Consider the following 24470-nt stretch of genomic DNA (forward strand, 5'->3'; position numbering starts at 1 on the left):
AAACCATTAAATCTACACTCTGAAAACTGAAGGTTCTTCAAGGGTTCTTTAGCAAAGGAAATGGTTCCATATACAACCACAAACACTCAAAAAAATCATCTGCATGACTACATGGTTCTTTGCATAGAATACTACTGAAAAGGGTTCTAAGTAGCACCCAAAAGGGTTCTTCTATTGTGGCAAACGTCATATGGTAACAGTAGCAGAACCTTTTTAGCCATAATATATTTTGAAAGGGGCTTCTATTATTACAAGCTTGGCATTGGGACCCTTTTTGGTGCTACACAGAACCATTTTCAAAAAGGTTCTATGTAGAACCCTAGTAGAACTATCTATGTCTATGGGTATCTAATGTTTCTGATTATGAGCCTGCTGTGAGAATATTATGAGATCCAACCTTATGTCTAGTTGTTTTCCTTGGTTATCTAGTGAAACGTTGGTATGCGGTAGGCGGACAAGTGTTTTGGTACAGCAAACAAACCATTAGCTGTGAAAGGATCTAATAACAAGGCCATTAGCCTTCCTCTCTCTCTCTCTCTCTCTCTCTCTCTCTCTAAGGCTGTACGTTTCACAGCACTGTGAGTGTAAGATTATTTTAATTATTGTATGAACAATTTAGCTTTAATAGGTCTATTTAGATGTTTAACCTGATTTCAAGCCATTTGCTGCCCAAAATGAGCCAAAAGAGTCACACGTCAGGCCAATTATTGTGTTGTATGATTATATTTATTTGAAAGTCACATAAGTTTAAATCTTGCACAGTTCATTGCTCGAATTCCCCGAAGCTGCTCATATTCTGACGTAACCAAGTTAAAAACAGACAAAGCAGAAATGATTTTCTCTTGTTGGCTGAGCAGACACAGCTCATGACACAGCCTCAAGGGAAACCACCCATTTTTCAGAATTCCTCCATAATTCAGTGTGTGAGACGTAATCAGAGTGATTCGGAGTGGTCTGGTGTGAAAGGGTTCAGATGTCTTTACAGTGGTGGTGACATGAATCACCAAAATGACTACAACACACATACAGACATTTTATTCACTCTCCAAAACCGCCAGGGAACCCACGCGAGTTTTATATGGAATGCTGATGAGGGGAAAATAATGGAAAATCTGAAATAATAAGTTTTGTTTGGGGAATATTTTGCCTCACAGCACCCCACAATATGTCCCTTCACCATTAATGGATTACAATAAATGGATTAACAAGACGTTTTGGGCCAAAACTGTGTCATACACTATCGTACATCAGTGTCTCAGACATCAAGCAGTGAATTCATAACCATTTCATGTAGGAACTTTCTGTATGGAGCTTTTAGGGGTGGTTCTGGTTCTGGTTCCTATCACCGCCACTGTGAACAGTTCTGACTCGGTAAGTTTCTCTAGAACAGGGCACATCACACCAGACCGCTCTGAATGACTCTGTTTACATCTTTTTAATTGGTGGAGTTCCCCTTTAATCTGAGTGTGAAATGTTTTATGAGGTTTTCTTCTAACCAAAAAGCCAATGGCAGAATGGTCCAGTAGAAATGCCCTCTAATGCCCCCGCCACACTGCAGCACTGCATCACAAACTTCCATCTCTGTGCAAACTGGCCTACAGTGCTCGCCCGATCAGTGTTTTCATTGGCTCAGATGCTGCTTACAGACCACTTCAACTAATCATGCAAAGCTACACATTCACTAGGCAGGCTAACAGGGAACTTTCTCATGCCAGCTGTAGTTTGTTGTGTGTAGATAAGAAAGTGCAGCTTTAGTTTCGCCTCTGATCATTAACATAGCCTGCTCTGGAGCCTGTGGCCTAAACTGAGCAGCTGCTGGAGCTGGACTAAAGCACTAACATAGCCTGCTCTGGAGCCAGTGACCTAAACTGAGGAGCTGCTGGAGCTGGACTAAAGCACTAACATAGCCTGCTCTGGAGCCAGTGACCTCAACTGAGCAGCTGCTGGAGCTGGACTAAAGCACTAACATAGCCTGCTCTGGAGCCTGTGGCCTCAACTGAGCAGCTACTGGAGCTGGACTAAAGCATTAACATAGCCTGCTCTGGAGCCTGTGACCTAAACTGAGCAGCTGCTGGAGCTGGACTAAAGCACTAACATAGCCTGCTCTGGAGCCTGTGGCCTCAACTGAGCAGCTGCTGGAGTTGGACTAAAGCACTAACATAGCCTGCTCTGGAGCCTGTGGCCTCAACTGAGCAGCTACTGGAGCTGGACTAAAGCATTAACATAGCCTGCTCTGGAGCCTGTGGCCTAAACTGAGCAGCTACTGGAGCTGGACTAAAGCACTAACATAGCCTGCTCTGGAGCCTGTGGCCTCAACTGAGCAGCTGCTGGAGCTGGACTAAAGCACTAACATAGCCTGCTCTGGAGCCTGTGGCCTCAACTGAGCAGCTGCTGGAGCTGGACTAAAGCACTAACATAGCCTGCTCTGGAGCTAGTGACCTAAACTGAGGAGCTGCTGGAGCTGGACTAAAGCACTAACATAGCCTGCTCTGGAGCCAGTGACCTAAACTGAGGAGCTGCTAGAGCTGGACTAAAGCACTAACATAGCCTGCTCTGGAGCCTGTGGCCTAAACTGAGCAGCTGCTGGAGCTGGACTAAAGCACTAACATAGCCTGCTCTGGAGCCTGTGGCCTCAACTGAGCAGCTGCTGGAGCTGGACTAAAGCACTAACATAGGCTGCTCTGGAGCCTGTGGCCTCAACTGAGCAGCTACTGGAGCTGGACTAAAGCATTAACATAGCCTGCTCTGGAGCCTGTGACCTAAACTGAGCAGCTGCTGGAGCTGGACTAAAGCACTAACATAGCCTGCTCTGGAGCCTGTGGCCTCAACTGAGCAGCTGCTGGAGCTGGACTAAAGCACTAACATAGCCTGCTCTGGAGCCTGTGGCCTCAACTGAGCAGCTACTGGAGCTGGACTAAAGCATTAACATAGCCTGCTCTGGAGCCTGTGGCCTAAACTGAGCAGCTGCTGGAGCTGGACTAAAGCACTAACATAGCCTGCTCTGGAGCCTGTGGCCTAAACTGAGCAGCTGCTGGAGCTGGACTAAAGCACTAACATAGCCTGCTCTGGAGCCTGTGGCCTCAACTGAGCAGCTGCTGGAGCTGGACTAAAGCACTAACATAGCCTGCTCTGGAGCCTGTGGCCTAAACTGAGCAGCTGCTGGAGCTGGACTAAAGCACTAACATAGCCTGCTCTGGAGCCTGTGGCCTAAACTGAGCAGCTGCTGGAGCTGGACTAAAGCACTAACATAGCCTGCTCTGGAGCCTGTGGCCTAAACTGAGCAGCTGCTGGAGCTGGACTAAAGCACTAACATAGCCTGCTCTGGAGCCTGTGGCCTCAACTGAGCAGCTGCTGGAGCTGGACTAAAGCATGCTGACTGAGCTAGCAGCGCTGTGAGGGCTCCAAATACAGGCCATATTTACCGGGTTGGCATTTTACAAAAATAATATGTAAATTATGCTCATAAACTCTGGTATTTTTGCCATAGCGATGTAATATGCATGTGCAATATGCAACAGCATGTGTGCTGCGCACCTGAACACCTCAACAAGTCAAAGTGAGTCTGGCAGCTTAAGTTACTCAGGGCAGCACAGCGGCCCTTACAGACGGAGACACTGCGGGCAGTCCAGGTGAGAGCCGAACCACGGAGAACCACGGAGAACCTCTCACAGCTCACCATTTTCATCGCTTTTCCCTCACTGAGTCTCCTAAAACACTTCAGAAACATTTGAGGACCTCGGGGTCCCTCCGTTAGTGACTGGAGGGTTCGGGAAACGAGGTGTCTGGCAGGTTTTGATCCTGATCGGCCGCCGCCCACGCAGCTTCTGCTCGTTTCATCTTCAAACTTTAAAAACAGGATTGAAAACATTGCAAATGGGTCGATTGTCGGTTCTGGTTCTGTCTCTGTCTGTGGAAAAATGAACTAATCATGAAATCAAAAAGCGAACAACCAACCGTGGAGTAAATGGGGGGTCTTCTAATGACCCTCATTCAGGACCACCCAGAAGCGCGGCTGTGGAAGAACTCAGGCCTGTGGATCTGGTGTGCTGGTTGGCTGAATGACTTTCTGTGTGTTTGTGTATTTTACAGTACATGTAAAAGAAATGATCCAGGGGGGAACCGGACATACAGGCATGGACACTGCATGTGGTTGGTTGGTGTAGTGGGTAACACCTCTGCCTTCTACACTATAGACTGGGGTTCAATCCCCCACCAGGGCAAGCCCCCTACACTACACCAATAAGAGTCCTTGGGCAAGACTCCTAACACCACCTGTCCTCCCTGTGTAAAATGATCAAACTGTAAGTCGCTCTGGATCAGAGCGTCAGCCAAATGCCATAAAGTCCCTGACCGGCACTGCTGACACCAACAGAGGGGGCTCACAAAGGGCAGCCCGTTAGCGACAAAGCAGTGAGACGACCGTGTTTCGGGTTTGGTTGTTACTGTTAAAGGAAAAACCGAGAAATAGCTTCATTTTACATTCCTAAAGTAAAATAAAGCAACAGAACATTTTAATCCGCATCTTAATCGTCTTCTCCAATAAACGTGCAGGGGGCTCGGGGGGGCATGGCTCAGCAGCCAGGTGGTAAAAATGATCAGAACAGTATATGACGGCTGGCGGGTCGGCCAGCCCAGCCCACCCCTCCCCTCGCGCTGTGGGAGCCTGTTTACAGGTGATGGAGTAGGTGGTGTAGCTGTTCTATCAGCACAGCTCACTCGGTACGCGGTGCTCCCATAACGGCGCCTTTCCCTCTTTGGGTCTCCTGAGCGGAGAAGAGTGGAAAACCCCTCTGAACCCGGCCCGGGTCCTCATATCCAGGCGCGCCATGCCGCTAACGCGTGACGGGATCAGTAAACGTCACCAGGAGCCGGACAGCCGCTAAAAGCCCGAGTGAAAGTGAAAGCAGCGCGAGCTCCGGGGCTCTTCACTGGCATCGCGCGCAGAGGACCAGCTCGCGTCTCTCTGTAAGCACTGACTTTAATACATGTCCTTCATACGGTGCTCACGAGGACCCCGCGCTATCCGCGCGCTGCTGTGCCAGAATAAAAGGCTTGTCTTATAAGCGTTTTTCCTCGTGTGCTCCGCAGTCCGGGAGGCAGAAGGACGACGTGCATGCAGATTTACTCAGACAGGGGGAGGAAAGTGCCTGCGAGAGGCTGTGAGAGAGTCTGCTGCCTCACATAGCTCAGGTGAGTGGCTTTCTTTCTGGTGGTCGCCTGAGGGCTTGAGCGCAGTTGTCTACACTTGTTGCCTGTAGGCTGTAATGTGAAGACTGTAAAGGCTGTAAAGGCTGTGAAGACTGTAATGTAAAGGCTGTGAAGGCTGTGAAGGCTGTAATGTAAAGGCTGTGAAGGCTGTAATGTAAAGGCTGTAAAGGCCGGAGAGGCTGTAATGTAAAGGATGTGAAGGCTGTAATGTAAAGGCTGTGAAGGCTGTAATGTAAAGGCTGTGAAGGCTGTAATGTAAAGGCTGTAAAGGCTGTGAAGGCTGTAATGTAAAGGCTGTGAAGGCTGTGAAGACTGTAATGTAAAGGCTGTGAAGGCTGTAATGTAAAGGCTGTAAAGGCTGTGAAGGCTGTAATGTAAAGGCTGTGAAGGCTGTGAAGACTGTAATGTAAAGGCTGTGAAGGCTGTAATGTAAAGGCTGTGAAGGCTGTAATGTAAAGGCTGTGAAGGCTGTAATGTAAAGGCTGTAAAGGCTGTGAAGGCTGTAATGTAAAGGCTGTGAAGGCTGTAATGTAAAGGCTGTAAAGGCTGTGAAGGCTGTAATGTAAAGGCTGTGAAGGCTGTAATGTAAAGGCTGTGAAGGCTGTAATGTAAAGGCTGTAAAGGCTGTGAAGGCTGTAATGTAAAGGCTGTGAAGGCTGTGAAGGCTGTAATGTAAAGGCTGTGAAGGCTGTAATGTAAGCCTTCGGCTCGCTTGCTGTGTTTACGCTGTGCTGTTATCTGTTATCGCTGTGTTGTGGAGTTTCGTGCCTCAGTTTAGCTGTTATGTGTTGTGCTCATTGTGAATCGTTTGGTGTTGGTTGTCGTTACTGTCTCCCCTTTCCTCCCACTGTGTTTGAGCTGGTTTCCTGCTGGGAGGAAGAGCAGTTTACAGTGGGTTGCAAAAGTATTCAGCCCCCTTGAACTTTTCAACCTTTTGCCACATTTCAGGCTTCAAACATAAAGATATGAAATTGACATTTTTTGTGAAGAGTCAACAACAAGTGGGACACAATCGTGAAGTGGAACGAAATTTGTTGGATATTTTAAACTTTTTTTAGAAATAAAAAACTGAAAAGTGGGGCGTGCAATATTATTCAGCCCCCTTGCTTTAATACTTTGTAGCGCCACCTTTTGCTGTGATTACAGCTGCAAGTGGCTTGGGGTACGTCTCTGTCAGTCTTGCACATCGAGAGACTGAAATTTTTGCCCATTCTTCCTTGCAAAACAGCTCGAGCTCAGTGAAGTTGGATGGAGAGCGTTTGTGAACAGCAGTTTTCAGCTCTTTCTACAGATTCTCGATTGGATTCAGGTCTGGACTTTGACTTGGCCATTCTAACACCTGGATACGTTTATTTGTGAACCATTCCATTGTAGATGTTGCTTTATGTTTTGGATCATTGTCTTGTTGGAAGATAAATCTCCGTCCCAGTCTCAGGTCTTTTGCAGACTCCAACAGGTTTTCTTCCAGAATGGTCCTGTATTTGGCTCCATCCATCTTCCCATCAATATTAACCATCTTCCCTGTCCCTGCTGAAGAAAAGCAGGCCCAAACCATGATGCTGCCACCACCATGTTTGACAGTGGGGATGGTGTGTTCAGGGTGATGAGCTGTATTGCTTTTACGCCAAACATAAGTTCGATTTTGGTTTCATCTGACCAGAGCACCTTCCTCCACATGTTTGGTGTGTCTCCCAGGTGGCTTGTGGCAAACATTAAATGAGACTTTTTATGGATATCTTTGAGAAATGGCTTTTTCTTGCCACTCTTCCATAAAGCCCAGATTTGTGCAGTGTACCACTGATCGTTGTCCTATGGACAAAGTCTCCCACCTCAGCTGTAGATCTCTGCAGTTCATCCAGAGTGATCATGGGCCTCTTGGCTGCATCTATGATCAGTCTTCTCCTTGTTTGAGCTGAAAGTTTAGAGGGACGGCCGGGTCTTGGTAGATTTGCAGTGGTCTGATGCTCCTTCCATTTCAATATGATCGCTTGCACAGTGCTCCTTGAGATGTTTAAAGCTTGGGAAATCTTTTTCTATCCAAATCCGGCTTTAAACCTCTCCACAACAGTATCTCGGACCTGCCTGGTGTGTTCCTTGGTCTTCATGATGCTCTCTGCGCTTTAAACAGAACTCTGAGACTATCACAGAGCAGGTGCATTTATACGGAGACTTGATTACACACAGGTGGATTCTATTTATCATCATCAGTCATTTAGGTCAACATTGGATCATTCAGAGATCCTCACTGAACTTCTGGAGTGAGTTTGCTGCACTGAAAGTAAAGGGGCCGAATAATATTGCACGCCCCACTTTTCAGTTTTTTATTTCTAAAAAAAGTTTAAAATATCCAATAAATTTCGTTCCACTTCACAATTGTGTCCCACTTGTTGTTGATTCTTCACAAAAAATTACAATTTCATATCTTTATGTTTGAAGCCTGAAATGTGGCAAAAGGTTGAAAAGTTCAAGGGGGCTGAATACTTTTGCAACCCACTGTAGACCGCGCGCGCACTTCCACTGCCACGCGCAGGTGGTCTAAGTGTCTAGACCCACTAGTTTAGAGGCGGGCACGACCCCCTGTACTTTTGGTCTAGTTTAGAGGCAGGCACCACCCCCTGTACTTTTGGTCTAGTTTAGAGGCAGGCACCACCCCCTGTACTTTTGGTCTAGTTTAGAGGCAGGCACCACCCCCTGTACTTTTGGTCTAGTTTAGAGACGGGCACCACCCCCTGAACTTTTGGTCTAGTTTAGAGGCGGACACCACCCCCTTTACTTTTGGTCTAGTTTAGAGGCAGGCACCACCCCCTGTACTTTTGGTCTAGTTTAGAGGCAGGCACCACCCCCTGTACTTTTGGTCTAGTTTAGAGGCAGGCACCACCCCCTGTACTTTTGGTCTAGTTTAGAGACGGGCACCACCCCCTGAACTTTTGGTCTAGTTTAGAGGCGGACACCACCCCCTTTACTTTTGGTCTAGTTTAGAGGCAGGCACCACCCCCTGTACTTTTGGTCTAGTTTAGAGGCAGGCACCACCCCCTGTACTTTTGGTCTAGTTTAGAGGCAGGCACCACCCCCTGTACTTTTGGTCTAGTTTAGAGGCGGGCACGACCCCCTGCACTTTTGGTCTGGTTTAGAGGCGGGCACCACCCCCTGTACTTTTGGTCTAGTTTAGAGGCGGGCACCACCCCCTGTACTTTTGGTCTAGTTTAGAGGCGGGCACGACCCCCTGTACTTTTGGTCTAGTTTAGAGGCAGGCACCACCCCCTGTACTTTTGGTCTAGTTTAGAGACGGGCACCACCCCCTGAACTTTTGGTCTAGTTTAGAGGCGGACACCACCCCCTTTACTTTTGGTCTAGTTTAGAGGCAGGCACCACCCCCTGTACTTTTGGTCTAGTTTAGAGGCAGGCACCACCCCCTGTACTTTTGGTCTAGTTTAGAGGCAGGCACCACCCCCTGTACTTTTGGTCTAGTTTAGAGGCGGGCACCACCCCCTGTACTTTTGGTCTAGTTTAGAGGCGGGCACGACCCCCTGAACTTTTGGTCTAGTTTAGAGGCGGGCACGACCCCCTGAACTTTTGGTCTAGTCTAGAGGCGGGCACCACCCCCTGTACTTTTGGTCTAGTTTAGAGACGGGCACCACCCCCTGTACTTTTGGTCTAGTTTAGAGACGGGCACCACCCCCTGTACTTTTGGTCTAGTTTAGAGACGGGCACCACCCCCTGAACTTTTGGTCTAGTCTAGAGGCGGGCACCACCCCCTGTACTTTTGGTCTGGTTTAGTGTAGCAGTCAGCTATTTTGTTTTGTTAGACAAAACAGAAATACCAGCTGGTGTAGTTCTTTGTTATTTTCTTTCCTGTGGTGCCGTCTGTGTTCTCCCCCAGGCTGGTCCAGTTCCTCAACGTCCCGGCTTGTTGTCTTGATGTTTTGTGAACATTTGCTTCTGTAGTACACTGTGGATGTCCTTGAAATAAATCTGTTCTGTATACTCTGGTTACCTCACTGGTTGGCCATCTCCACCTACTCACACCACACATGTTACTGTCCCCACACCCTCCCCTGGACCGTAGCTATTTGTGGGAACGTAACAGCTGTGAAGGCTGTGAAGGCTGTAAAGGCTGTGAAGGCCGTGAAGGCCGTGAAGGCTGTGAAGGCCGTGAAGGCTGTAAAGGCTGTGAAGGCTGTAATGTGAAAGCTGTAAAGGCTGTGAAGGCTGTGAAGGCTGTAAAGGCTGTGAAGGCCGTGAAGGCTGTAAAGGCTGTGAAGGCCGTGAAGGCTGTAAAGGCTGTGAAGGCTGTAATGTGAAAGCTGTAAAGGCTGTGAAGGCTGTGAAGGCTGTAAAGGCTGTGAAGGCTGTAATGTGAAGGCTGTAAAGGCTGTGAAGGCTGTAATGTGAAGGCTGTAAAGGCTGTGAAGGCTGTGAAGGCTGTAAAGGCTGTGAAGGCTGTAAAGCCTTGGTGGATGGAGAATGTGCTGTATATGGTTCTGTATAGAACCTTTATGAAAATGGTTCTGTGTATCACCAGAAAGGGTTCTTTTATTGTAAGCCTATCATAACAATATAACAATATTCAAATTGGTGCTATATAGAACCACATTCTCCATCACTATGGAGAATTTCACCATGCTCAGAACCTTTAATCATGCAATGGGTTCTTTGACTGTGCATGGTTCTATATAGAACCATTTTTTAAAAATAGAACCACCTGTTTTAAGTGTGGGTGCTGGTCTGGTTCTGGTATAGGTGACCTGCTGAAAAAGCATAGAAAGCAAAATGTGTCTGTTGGTTCCTGGTGGTTTTGTAATGGATTTTGTCTTGTCTAGTGGGCTATCATAATGTAAAGGATCTGGTTTATCAGGTCACCACTGGCTGTTTGAAAATACATCTGATGTTTTTCTAATGGGATCTAAAGATGTTCTACAGGAAACTAGCAGCCTCTCTTGAAAACCATTGAACCCCTGCATTCCAAATGACAGCTAGCCTTTACTATAAATAAGATAAGGTAATCTGACCAGTCCAGTCTAATGCTGAGAAAACACATATACTTATTGCTGGTGACCAGCCATGCTGGACTGGGCATTTCTAGCAGGGAACAGCAGGCTATACATTTGAGTATTTATTATTACATAATTTTAACCCTTTTATCCATAAACATTCACCGATTTTTCAAAATGCCCTCTTATAATCCAGCGTTTGAGGTGTAATCAGACTGATTCAGGGTGGTTTGGTGTGAAATGGTTCAGATGTCTTTACAGTGGTGGTGATAGGAACCAGAAGTCGCCATAACTACAACACAAACATAGACATTTTATTTACTATCTAGAACCACCAGTGAACCTACAGTCTTCTAAGTTGGAATGTTTATGATGGGAAAATAGTGGAAAATCTGAAATAATAAGTTTTCTTTGGGCACTGTTTTGCCTCACAGCACCCTGCATGCATCCCTCCAACACGAATGGAGTTTATAAGTTATGATATAAAATGATACAGGTCAACAATTTATCTTATCTTGAAGCCCGTAAAACATCAGGCAGTGTATTTATAACCATTTCATGTAATAATGTTCCATTTAGAGGTGGACGTCGGGTTCCTATGACCACCAGTATGACCGTTTCTGACTCGGAGCATTTCACACCAAACCACTCTGAATGACTCTGTTTGCGACTTAACTGTTTAATTAGGCAGAACATTTGAATGGAATTAAAAAGTAATAAGAATAAACATAATCAGCTTAAACGCATCCAAAATGAAAACTTTCATCTAAACTAACTAAAATGGTTAAATAAAACAGTGAATAATAAATTGTGATTAAATTGGCAACATTGAAGAACATGAATGCTTATGAACCTGAAGGGGTTAAGGACAGGACTTTAAGTAAGAGGAAATGCTTATGAAAACACAAAGACTGAGTATGTGGGAAAAAATCGAGCCGGAAATGTCTGTTATTAAAATTATCTAGCTGTTATGATTGTGAATACAGGGTCAGATGGAGGGTCGTAAAGGTGCTTTTACTTACTGTTTATCAAAAAGGCCTTTCTCATATATACAGTCCAGCACAGATGTCTTAGGCAGCCATGAAAGTGGTTTAAAACTATTTATCTGGAGTGTATAACATTAGAGTTAGGAATATGCAGATTAGTGGAACAGAGGTTTGGTATCCTGACTTCCCTCTGAACTCCGGACATCATGTTCCAGTTTAATAAAGTGCTGATTAGATAAAACTGGTAATGGACAGTAACTGGTAATACTGGACGTCCTACAGGCGAGAGCAGAAAACAGTGAAGATAAAACACAGGACAATCACAGTGGGCTGCTATTGTTAAAGATAGACTTAGTTTAAAGAAATAGGCTGTTATTTTCCACATAAACAGCTTTACAAAGCATTTTCACAGATGGACGAATCTTTTGTGCTGTAATTGTTTAACGATCAGTGGCCTCATTTACGTCCATATGCACAGATTTGATCTTAAAATTCATCTAAAAATGTTTTACAAAGTGATGTCTTTAAGGGCTTTGGTAACATTTATGTTTTTGCAAGCCTAAGAACACATTTAGAACTAAATTCAAGTGTTTCTAAATGAGGCATCTGCTATGTGTGGATTTGCAGTAGTTATTCAGGAAATCCACATTAGATGAACAGGCACAGGTGTGAACATCTGAGACAGGCGTGTCAAACTGGGAACCTTCTAGGCCGAAGTGCTGTGGAGGTTAGCATTTACTCTCATCTGACGCTCTTAATTCAGTTCAGGAAGGCCTTGCTGATTCGCTGATGAGCTGAATCAGGTGTGCTTCATGAGGCAGTGAACTGAAGTCTACAGAGTTTTGGCCTGCGAGGACCTGAACCTGACACACGTGATCCAAACGTTATACATTCACTATATAACTTATGCGTTATACTCCAGGGCAAAACTGGGACATTGCCCAAAATATCATGTCATTCTTGATGGTTTCGGCTGGTCAGAGTCCAGATTTAAACCCTGTAGACAATTAAACACAAATGAGCTTTGCAGTGTGTTTCAGCTGTTCGAAACCATCAATGCTGAGTGGATCAGCACGGACTCTTCTTTCTGTAAAAGACAAACATGTAAAGAAATTAAGGAAAAAAGCTACTTTATCATTTGTTCAATCATTTGTTGTTAAGACCATCAAATTCTTAATGTTTTTCCAATTTTAGCCAACAGGTTTCCTACAACAGGTGTTCCTACAATGGGAAAAAAGTATTTAGTCAGGCACCAATTGTGCAAGTTCTCCCACTTAAAAAGATGAGAGAGGCCTGTAATTGACATCATAGGTAGACCTCAACTATGAGAGACAAAATGAGGAAAAAAATGTAGAAAATCACATTGTCTGATTTTTAAAGAATTTATTTGCAAATAATGGTGGAAAATAAGTATTTGGTCAATAACAAAAGTTCATCTCAATACTTTGTTATATATCCTTTGTTGGCAATGACAGAGTTAAGAGTCAAACGTTTTCTGTAAGTCTTTACAAGGTTGGCACACACCGCTGCTGGTATGTTGGCCCATTCCTCCATGCAGAGCAGTGATGTTTTGGGGCTGTTGGCAGGCAACACGGACTTTCAACTCCCTCCAAAGGTTTTCTATGGGGTTGAGATCTGGAAACTGGCTAGGCCACTCCAGGACCTTGAAATGCTTCTTACGAAGCCACTCCTTTGTTGCCCTGGCAGTGTGCTTGGGATCATTGTCATGCTGAAAGACCCAGCCACGTTTCATCTTCAGTGCCCTTGGCGATGGAAGGAAGTTTGCACTCAAAATCTCACAATTCATGGCCCCATTCATTCTTTCATGTACACAGACCAGTCGTCCTGGTCCCTTTGCAGAGAAACAGCCCCAAAGCATGATGTTGCCACCCCCATGCTTCACAGTTGGTATGGTGTTCTTTGGATGCAACTCAGCATTCACTCTCCACCAAACACGACGAGATGTGTTTGTACCAAACAGTTCTAGTTGGTTTCATCTGACCACATGACGTTCTCCCAATCCTCTTCCGGAACATCCAAATGCTCTCTTGCAAACTTCAGACGTGCTCGTCTGAAGTTTGAAGTGCCAGTCTGGCACTGCAAGATCTGAGTCCCTGACGGCGTCGTGTGTTACTGACAGTAGCCTTTGTAACGTTGGTCCCAGCTTTCTGCAGGTCATTCACTAGGTCCCCCCATGTGGTTCTGGGATTTCTGCTCACCGTTCTTGTGATCATTTTGACCCCACGGGCTGAGATCTTGCGTGGAGCCCCTGATCGAGGGAGATTAGCAGTGGTCTTGTAGGTCTTCCCTTTTCTGATTATTGCTCACACAGTAGATTTCTTCACACCAAGCTGATTGCCTATTGCAGATTAAGTCTTCCCAGCCTGGTGCAGGTCTACAATCTTGTTTCTGGTGTCCTTTGACAGCTCTTTAGTCTTCACCATAGTGGAGTTTGGTGTGTGACTGTTTGAGGCTGTGGACAGGTGTCTTTTATACAGATAACAAGGTCAAACAGGTGCCATTAATACAGGTAATGAGTGGAGAACAGAGGAGCCTCTTAAAGAAGAAGTTACAGGTCTGTGACAGCCAGAAATCTTGCTTGTTTGTAGGTGACCAAATACTTATTTTCCACCATTATTTGCAGATAAATTCTTTAAAAATCAGACAACGTGATTTTTCTGAATTTTTCTTCCTCATTTTGTCTCTCATAGTTGACGTCTGCCTATGATGTCAATTACAGGCCTCTCTCATCTTTTTAAGTGGGAGAACTTGCACAATTGGTGACTGACTAAAACCTTTTTCCTCACTGTAACTATTTACATTCCACATTTATAATATTAAAATCAGCAGTTTATCCAGTTTTGTTTAGACTAGTTTCTTGTTTTTATTTTATTCGACACTTATACAATCACTCACTTAGTTAAAGACACGTGCAAACACACTCAAGGGAGAAATGGATTGACAGAGTAAAAGTCTCTAATGATGTAGTATCATCTGTGTGGGTAGACTGAGGAGTTTAAGGGACTTGCTTTTCGCATGTGCCGGTTTAATTTGTGTTTGCCGTCAGACCAAACAGCGATCTGATTATAGTGAAAGTGAGATTATAGTTATAGTGAGAGACACTATGATGTACTTGTTTGTTCCTCATGTCAGGCCTGTTTTGTTTGTGTACAACACAACAAAAGACTCTATATATCTGCACATTCTTCACCCCCTGCGGTCAGATCAGATTACGGTTTAGGTCAGTGAGTCTTTAAAAACCAGAAAGTAAACAGAAAATGGGCTTGTGACAGGATTATTCTCAGGGTTCTATGGGGACTGTATAAATCTAAGTTAACTTTACATGTTCCCTGATTAAGTTAGCCTACACAGTTTAAAATAAGGGTTCCTTACTGGTTCTTAGACATGTGGTTCTAGGGAAAAGCTTTCGATTTTGTAAAAGCTCTTCAGACTCAGAGATCAAATTTACTCATATGGTTCCTATAAAGGAAGAAAAGGATATGCACATATATTTGCTCTTATTGAAAGTGTTCCTCAACGTGTTCCTCAAAAATGTTCGGAGAATATGCTTAGAAATGATTTGATAGAATAATTTCAACAAGAATGTTGTTTATATTTATATTTCTTTCAAAAAAGCGTGGAGCAAAACTGTTGGCACCCCTAAAGTATATATTAAATCAAACCAAAAAATGTCTTTAGGGAAAGAAAATATTTCTTTTTCTTGCTTATAACCTGCAAGACCTCTATTGTAGTTGATAGCCACTTCCTATTTCCCTGAGGTATAACTATGATGTCACACATGCATAAAATGCCTGGGTTAATCCTCAGCGTGAAAGACATCTGTTAACTCAGAGACAAAACAGTGTGAAGCTGCACAGATCAGGAAATGGTTCTAACATTGAGTAGTAAGCTGAAATGATTGAAGCGCACTTATGATGATAGTAATGTTTGAACAGCTTTAAACATGTGAGATTTTGTCAGGTAGAGGAAGCATGTGCACACTGCCCTGTGCCACCGCAGTGTGAGGAGGTGGAGAGGAACCCAAACATCACAGTTTCAGAACTGCGTAGTGTCACTGGGGAATCTTGGGGAAATTCAATATAAACACCAGACACCACCTCCAAGACCACAAGCCTTTAGCCAGAGTTCCACAAAAGAAGGATTTCCTTAACCTCAAAATACAGCAGCTAAGCTTTGAGAAATGCCATAAAACTGGTCAAACAAACAAAATCAATTTCATATAATGAACACAGCCAACCTAAAACATACTTACTAAGGCTCAAAGATCAAAGAGCACAATTTTCAAATTGCAATTTTACATTTAGAGCCTACATGAAAATTTTGTCTTAAGTTTTAAATGGGGAAATGTAACCTAATAACACAGAGTTTGTGACCTGCCTGTAGAGTTAGACCCATCAGAGGCAACGAAACCCTCATGTGTTGTGACATCACAACCACAACTTACTTACTGTCTGGCACACTACATTCAGGGGTCAAGCCTCAAGCCAGGAAAGTCTTTGCTGCAAAAAAACAAACCTACATTTATAGAAAATAATTGTAGTTTAAACCACAGGCGCAATATTAGTCAGAAAAATCACAATTTTCCACAAATCATCCAGTCCAAATTATAACTGCACTTACTTCATTTTTTGGTTTACTAATTTATTAAAATTAAAAATACATTTCTAGTTAAACTGTTTCTAGTGGAATCCTGAGTTAATGAAATAAATCAAGTTAAGTTTAGATAATCTGGATCAGTCCTACAGGCTGAAGTGTCTTTTGCCCAAAAAGCATTAATAGCAGTTTTGTGGGACTAAGAGTTGCTAAGAGTTAGTTTTCTAATTCATGAATATAAATCTCATATAAATACCTTTGTAACATGTTATTTTAGTGTCATAGCAGGGTCTTGTGTTAAATGTGAGTGTAGTTATTCTCCATCCAACCATTTTCTAAGCCACTTCTCCCTCAGGGTCACGGTTGCTGGAGCCTATCCCAGCGGTCATTGGGCGAAAGACAGGATACACTTGACAGGTTGCTAGTCCATCGCAGGGCAGACAAACAGTCACTCACACACCTAGGGGCAATGTAGCGTCCAATTGGCCTGGAAACCCACGCAGCCACGGGGAGAACACAGAGAGGACCCTGGTCACCCAGCCAGGGAATTGAACCCAGGCTGTGAGGCAACAGTGCTACCCACCGCGCCACTGTGCCGCCTGTAGTTCATTCTCGTGATGGTCTTTTGTGTTCAAGTTTATCAGCTCAACCTGGAGCCTTGAGTGTTGAGTGAGTGAGCTCAAGTTTAAAATTCAGTTCAATTCTATTCAAGTTGATTTGTATAGCACTTTTTGCAACGATGATGTCACAAAGCAGCTTTACAGAAGTTTGAATACATACGGTTACAACATAGATCCCCCAGTGAGCAAGCCAGAGGAAAACTCCCTCAGAATGGAGGAAGGAACCTTGGGAGGAACCAAGACTAGCAAGGGGAGACCCATCCTCCTCTGGTCAAACAGTATTTACAATTTAATAAGCTAAATACCAAATAAAAGCTAAGAGGATCTCTGACTGAGGCAGTTTCTGACTAAGGCAGTTTCTGACTGAGGCAGTTTCTGACTAAGGCAGTTTCTGCCTGAGGCAGTCTCTGACTGATGCAATTTAAACCACAGGCACATTCAGAAGTAATTGAAGTTTATTTAGGTTCCTGTTGGAGCATCCTGACAACGATGCATTACAGTAGTCTAGCCTTGAAGTTATAAAGGCATGTACCAACTTTTCAGCGTCATGTAGGGATAACGCATTTCTGAACTTTGAAATGTTTTGGAGGTGAAGAAACGCTGTCCTTGTAATATTACCTGTGTGTAGATCTGAATCAATCGTCACACCAAGATTCTTAGCTACTGATCCAGGTTCTACAGAGTAGTCAGCAAGATTTAACATTAAATCTGAACATTTATTCCGAGCAGCCTTTGGACCAAGAAGGAGAACTTCTGTTTTATCTGGGTTTAGATAAAACAGATAATTTAGATCCAGTTTCTTATATTTTTAACACAATCCTCTATTTGATTTAATCTGGATTTATCTTCTGGTTTGGCTGATATGTACAGTTGTGTATCCTCAGCATAGCATTGGAAACTAATTCCACGTCTATTTATAACTAAGCCTAATGGCAACATGTATAACGTGAATAACAGAGGACCTAAAACAGAACCTTGTGGAACTCCATATTTCACTTTTGTATAATTAGATGATACATTAATTAATTGTATTAACTGAAACTGGTCAGTGAGGTAGGATGTGAACCAGGATAACGTTATTCCTGTAATTCCAGCCATGTTTTCTGGTCTGTCCAAGAGAATAGTGTGATCCATAGTGTCATCAAAAGACCTTACTGTAATTGCAGCTAAATACTAGTACACAGTGTAATGAAGCAACATTCCTCCAGGATTATGGTGCAACACAAGAACACAGATGCAAAACAATCCTATGTATACAGTGCAATATAGTGCAGTAAATATGAAAGACTTTCAATAAATACAAAATAGGACATCTTGAGATCACAAGATAATTAAGTCATGATCTCAAGATATCAAATTTTCTTATCTTGATATTGCTAGATAATTAAGTCATGATCTCAAGAGAACAATCCAGAAAATTGTAACTACCTCATGACCTAACTACCTCCCCATACTTGTGTAGAAGAGTGTTTGAATCAAGTTAATGTGACTTGGAAACCATTTATACTGACTGAGTTGTTTGAGTGACTTACTCACTGCAGACTGAGTACAGTCAATATGTTTCATGAAAGATTTGCTTATCATTTAAATTAAGTTCTGAAATTCTTAACTTGTATCTTTTCTTGGTCAACACAGTCCACTACTGCTCCTGCAATCCCCAGAGCGGGAATCCAGTACAACACTGATGCTGAACTTATTAATCACAAACATGCCCACTACTAAGGAGATTATTAGTTTGATCTCTCAAAGGCATTTATCACTGAGATTAATAACTAACTCTTCACATTGATGTATCAGTCTACCAGGCTGGTGTTACTGAGCTCTCTACTCAGAGCTCAACACCAGGATTAATAACTGATCATCACATTGTTTCTTCAGTCTACTCAGGCTTTAGCAGAGCTCAGTAACGCTCAGATTAATAACTGATCACATTGATTTATCAGTCTACTCAGGCTTTAGCAGAGCTCAGTAACGCTGAGATTAATAACCGATCACATTGATTTATCAGTCTACTCAGGCTTTAGCAGAGCTCAGTGACACTGAGATTAATAACTGATCACATTGATTTATCAGTCTACTCAGGCTTTAGCAGAGCTCAGTAACACTGAGATTAATAACTGATCACATTGATTTATCAGTCTACTCAGGCTTTAGCAGAGCTCAGTAACGCTGAGATTAATAACTGATCACATTGATTTATCAGTCTACTCAGGCTTTAGCAGAGCTCAGTAACGCTGAGATTAATAACCGATCACATTGATTTATCAGTCTACTCAGGCTTTAGCAGAGCTCAGTAACGCTGAGATTAATAACCGATCACATTGGTTTATCAGTCTACTCAGGCTTTAGCAGAGCTCAGTAACACTGAGATTAATAACTGATCACATTGATTTATCAGTCTACTCAGGCTTTAGCAGAGCTCAGTAACACTGAGATTAATAACTGATCACATTGATTTATCAGTCTACTCAGGCTTTAGCAGAGCTCAGTAACACTGAGATTAATAACTGATCACATTGATTTATCAGTCTACTCAGGCTTTAGCGGAGCTCAGTAACGCTGAGATTAATAACCGATCACATTGATTTATCAGTCTACTCAGACTTTAGCAGAGCTCAGTAACACTGAGATTAATAACTGATCACATTGATTTATCAGTCTACTCAGGCTTTAGCAGAGCTCAGTAACACTGAGATTAATAACTGATCATCACGTTGATTTATCAGTCTACTCAGGCTTTAGCAGAGCTCAGTAACACTGAGATTAATAACTGATCACATTGATTTATCAGTCTACTCAGGCTTTAGCGGAGCTCAGTAACGCTGAGATTAATAACCGATCACATTGATTTATCAGTCTACTCAGACTTTAGCAGAGCTCAGTAACGCTGAGATTAATAACCGATCACATTGATTTATCAGTCTACTCAGGCTTTAGCAGAGCTCAGTAACACTGAGATTAATAACTGATCACATTGATTTATCAGTCTGCTCAGGCTTTAGCAGAGCTCAGTAACGCTGAGATTAATAACCGATCACATTGATTTATCAGTCTACTCAGGCTTTAGCAGAGCTCAGTAACACTGAGATTAATAACTGATCATCACGTTGATTTATCAGTCTACTCAGGCTTTAGCAGAGCTCAGTAACGCTGAGATTAATAACCGATCACATTGATTTATCAGTCTACTCAGGCTTTAGCAGAGCTCAGTAACACTGAGATTAATAACTGATCATCACGTTGATTTATCAGTCTACTCAGGCTTTAGCAGAGCTCAGTAACGCTGAGATTAATAACTGATCACATTGATTTATCAGTCTACTCAGGCTTTAGCAGAGCTCAGTAACACTGAGATTAATAACTGATCATCACGTTGATTTATCAGTCTACTCAGGCTTTAGCAGAGCTCAGTAACGCTGAGATTAATAACCGATCACATTGATTTATCAGTCTACTCAGGCTTTAGCAGAGCTCAGTAACACTGAGATTAATAACTGATCACATTGATTTATCAGTCTACTCAGGCTTTAGCAGAGCTCAGTGACACTGAGATTAATAACTGATCACATTGATTTATCAGTCTACTCAGGCTTTAGCAGAGCTCAGTAACACTGAGATTAATAACTGATCACATTGATTTATCAGTCTACTCAGGCTTTAGCAGAGCTCAGTAACACTGAGATTAATAACTGATCACATTGATTTATCAGTCTACTCAGGCTTTAGCAGAGCTCAGTAACACTGAGATTAATAACTGATCACATTGATTTATCAGTCTACTCAGGCTTTAGCAGAGCTCTCAGTAACACTGAGATTAATAACTGATCACATTGATTTATCAGTCTACTCAGGCTTTAGCAGAGCTCAGTAACACTGAGATTAATAACTGATCACATTGATTTATCAGTCTACTCAGGCTTTAGCAGAGCTCAGTAACACTGAGATTAATAACTGACCATCACATTGATTTATCAGTCTACTCAGGCTTTAGCAGAGCTCAGTAACACTGAGATTAATAACTGATCACATTGATTTATCAGTCTACTCAGGCTTTAGCAGAGCTCAGTAACACTGAGATTAATAACTGATCACATTGATTTATCAGTCTACTCAGGCTTTAGCAGAGCTCAGTAACACTGAGATTAATAACTGATCACATTGATTTATCAGTCTACTCAGGCTTTAGCAGAGCTCAGTAACACTGAGATTAATAACCGATCACATTGATTTATCAGTCTACTCAGGCTTTAGCAGAGCTCAGTACCACTGAGATTAATAACCGATCACATTGATTTATCAGTCTACTCAGGCTTTAGCAGAGCTCAGTAACACTGAGATTAATAACCGATCACATTGATTTATCAGTCTACTCAGGCTTTAGCAGAGCTCAGTAACACTGAGATTAATAACTGATCACATTGATTTATCAGTCTACTCAGGCTTTAGCAGAGCTCAGTAACACTGAGATTAATAACTGATCACATTGATTTATCAGTCTACTCAGGCTTTAGCAGAGCTCAGTAACACTGAGATTAATAACTGACCATCACATTGATTTATCAGTCTACTCAGGCTTTAGCAGAGCTCAGTAACACTGAGATTAATAACTGATCACATTGATTTATCAGTCTAATCAGGCTTTAGCAGAGCTCAGTAACACTGAGATTAATAACTGATCACATTGATTTATCAGTCTAATCAGGCTTTAGCAGAGCTCAGTAACACTGAGATTAATAACTGATCACATTGATTTATCAGTCTACTCAGGCTTTAGCAGAGCTCAGTAACACTGAGATTAATAACCGATCACATTGATTTATCAGTCTACTCAGGCTTTAGCAGAGCTCAGTAACACTGAGATTAATAACTGATCACATTGATTTATCAGTCTACTCAGGCTTTAGCAGAGCTCAGTAACACTGAGATTAATAACTGATCACATTGATTTATCAGTCTACTCAGGCTTTAGCAGGACCTGTATGTTCATAAAGAAGCGGTTAATTGAGGTCCTCTTCACAATTCTTCTGAACATGTTTGCTTCATACCATGCACTGATTTTAAAATATTTAATAAATGAGCATCAATGGTATTTATTTTGAAGATGTATGTTTTATTTAGTGGGTGAATGTTCTAAAAGTCTTGTCCTAAGAAAGTAACTGCGTTCCGAATGCTGCCCTTACAAAATGAGTTGGACAGAATATGGATACTTAATTTCTGTATTCTGAATATGTGTTTCCAATATTTGTATTCTGTTACATCCGAGCCCTGAATTTGAATGACTGGAAATTAGAAAGTAACTATAACTAATAAGGCTTTTAAAGTTGAACCTGTTAAGTAACAATAAGTTTGCGTGAATTTAAGTTCCCAGGGCTCTTGTGAGAATTAGTGGCATAATGAGTCCCACTAAATACCAGGAGATTTCAGGCCTAATTCTTTCTGCCTCTGTCAGGAGGTTGAAACTTGGCCGTGGGCAGTCCTTTCAGTAAGATAATAACACAGAACAGAGTGGTGGGAACACAAAATCAGAGTTTTGCAATGGTCATTTTAGCCTCCAGATTGGAACCCAACTGATAAGCTTTGGTGTGTGTTGAAAGGGGCTGTTAGTGCAGTGCTGTTATTCTTGCCAGGGAAGTTTAGCTAAATATCAAACAGGGGGGTGCCAATATTTTTTATTTGAAATAAAAAAAAAGAAGTGTCCAAAGCACAGTGTAAAAATATAACTATGTAGGTCACATATTCGGTTAAGCCCAAACATTACTGCATATGTGCTTTACGTTAGATATTCATTTTAGCTTATTTTTAAGAAGCGTGCCAGTAATATGTATTAGTGTCAGTTTTTAATATTTACATGTATCTCAGACAAACATGGAAATATTTGCCTCACCAAATACTTTATTAGGAGTACTACTCTGATACTGGGTAGGGACTCCCTTTGCTCTCAAAACAGCCTCAGTTCTTCATGACGTGAATTCTACAGAACATGGGAAAAAATCTTTTGAGATTGTGCTCAATGTTCAGCTGTGTTTTTATGCTGACTTATGCTTTTATGTGTTTTTATTCCATCCTCCCTTTTCCCTCTATTGTTCCCTCTATTCAGATTGGGGACTGGAAAGGCCACTGAAGAACTGATTGTTGTCACGATTGGCCCCTCTCAGTCCTGTCCATGTGCTCCTTTGTTTTGGTCTTCCATGTGCGTTTGTTTTGGTTTAGTCCTGCCCCTTGTTTTGTAACTCCGCCCCTGGTTGTTTTCACCTGTCCCTCGTTTTCCCTGTATACTTAAGCCCTGTGTTTGCCCCTTGTGATTGCCGGTCTTTGTTTGATGTCTCTGTCTCTGTTTGTTGTGTTGATTCTGGTTTTTGTCATGTCTGTCCCCCAATCTGTCCATGTTGGCTCTATGAACCTGGACTGTTTTGACCACGACCCTGGATTTGCCCCTAATATATCTCGCTTATCTCAGCACATGCGTCCGCCTCCTCGCTCCCCGTTACAATTGTCATGTTCATGTTTGAGAGACTTTTGCTTTGTGGCATGGTGCCTTATCATGTTGGACGAAGCCATTAGAAGATGGTAAATTGTGGACAGGAAGGGATGCACATGGTCAACAACCCTCAAACTATGGCATTCAAGTGATGATTTATTGGTATTAATGAACCCAAAGTGTGCCAAGAAAACATTCCCAAACGTTCAGATGACAGCCAGACAAAGCAATGAAGCAATTATTCCCATAAGGCTCTTGCAGATAACTATGTCCAGACTTCTAAACACAATCTGCATTACAAGGTTTGCATGTTTAGCGTAGTTAAACTGTGAGCTGACGTTTGTTAGGGCGTACTGTGTGTATTTGAACAGGGCCAGAAAAAGTTCCTGGGATTATGAGTTTTCCTCCCAGGAACTGGCAGGCGTATTGTAAACTTTCAAAAGAATTTTTGTCTGGCTTTTTTTTTTTTTGACTTTCTATTTATGATAGATAGATGTTCAGGCTCGGTTGTGTGATGCACGCTGACCTACTGAGTCTCAAACTGAGTTAAAGTGTGTCCAGCTTCTCTTAACATTTCCCAACGGTCTGAACGTGTGACCTGGTACTTTCCCTTCAGAAACTGAGTGAGTGACCTGGATAAGAGATCTTGAAAGACTTGAATGAATGACATTCATAAATTAAATATCTACATCATTTAAAAGTTTGTTTGTTTTCTATATAAATGGAACTGCACATTGTACAAATACATATATTCATTTGTTAGTTTGTTTATTTAACATGCAGTTAGTCATTAAAGTTTCAGTCAAATTCCTTGTTTTTTTGTTGATTTGTAAGTAAATTAACCGCTTAAATCCCAGTCCTATTACACACTACGGCTTATTATTCAGTAACTACAGGGACTTCAATGCAACCTGGCTGAGCTATTGTTAGTTTATAGAACTGTGTAATAAAGGTTTGGGCCTATTGGTGGGCCCGTGGTCATGTAAGGGGTTAACACAAGTGTAAACAGGGTTAATTTTACATCCTCTCAAGTTTTACATCCTCTATTGAGTCACACTTCTGCAAATTCTAATACACAGTTACTCTTTCTTTGCCATTATGGCATTTATTATGTTCAGTTTTAAAACTAAATAGAAGTTTAATGCATAGAAATTGGGCACAAATATTCGCCAACAAATGTTTAAGTTATTAAATCTAACTTTAACCTATTTTCACTAAATCAACAAAACATGTCGTTTCACTTTTTCGTACAACTGTATGTGCTTATACTGTTTAACTAGTTAAAATGGCACTTTTAAATACATTCATCACATATATTCTGAAACCTCACATATATGGTACATATATTTTAATGTGTTTAAAAATATGCCTATATGGGATTTTATTGTAATGTTATCATAATTTTACATCATTAAAATGTCAGTAGGTCATACTAGTAATACTAGACATCAGCTAAAGAGTATAGAAAGAAAACTAAAACTAGATGTATAATTAAAATTAGACCAAATCATAGTCATTTCTGTGAATATCATTTTACTTAGGAATCCTGTAATAGTTCACTTTGTAAATTATG

The 24470-nt window shown here is 42.2% G+C and overlaps 1 protein-coding gene across 2 annotated transcripts in view; it reads left to right on the top strand.

Annotated features, from left to right (window-relative positions):
- Positions 1-4678: 4678 nt before the first annotated feature.
- Positions 4679-24470, top strand: part of LOC108441877 — a 33815-nt gene continuing 14023 nt past the window's right edge. The window contains exons 1-2 of one of the 2 annotated variants that reach the window (XM_017721626.2): positions 4679-4965; positions 5089-5190. The gene's annotated coding sequence lies outside the window, so the exon portion shown is untranslated. The remainder of the gene's footprint in view (positions 4966-5088; positions 5191-24470) is intronic. The other variant, XM_017721627.2, reaches the window with a different exon arrangement.

Source organism: Pygocentrus nattereri, chromosome 30, assembly GCF_015220715.1.
Source record: "Pygocentrus nattereri isolate fPygNat1 chromosome 30, fPygNat1.pri, whole genome shotgun sequence".
NCBI lineage: Eukaryota > Metazoa > Chordata > Actinopteri > Characiformes > Serrasalmidae > Pygocentrus > Pygocentrus nattereri.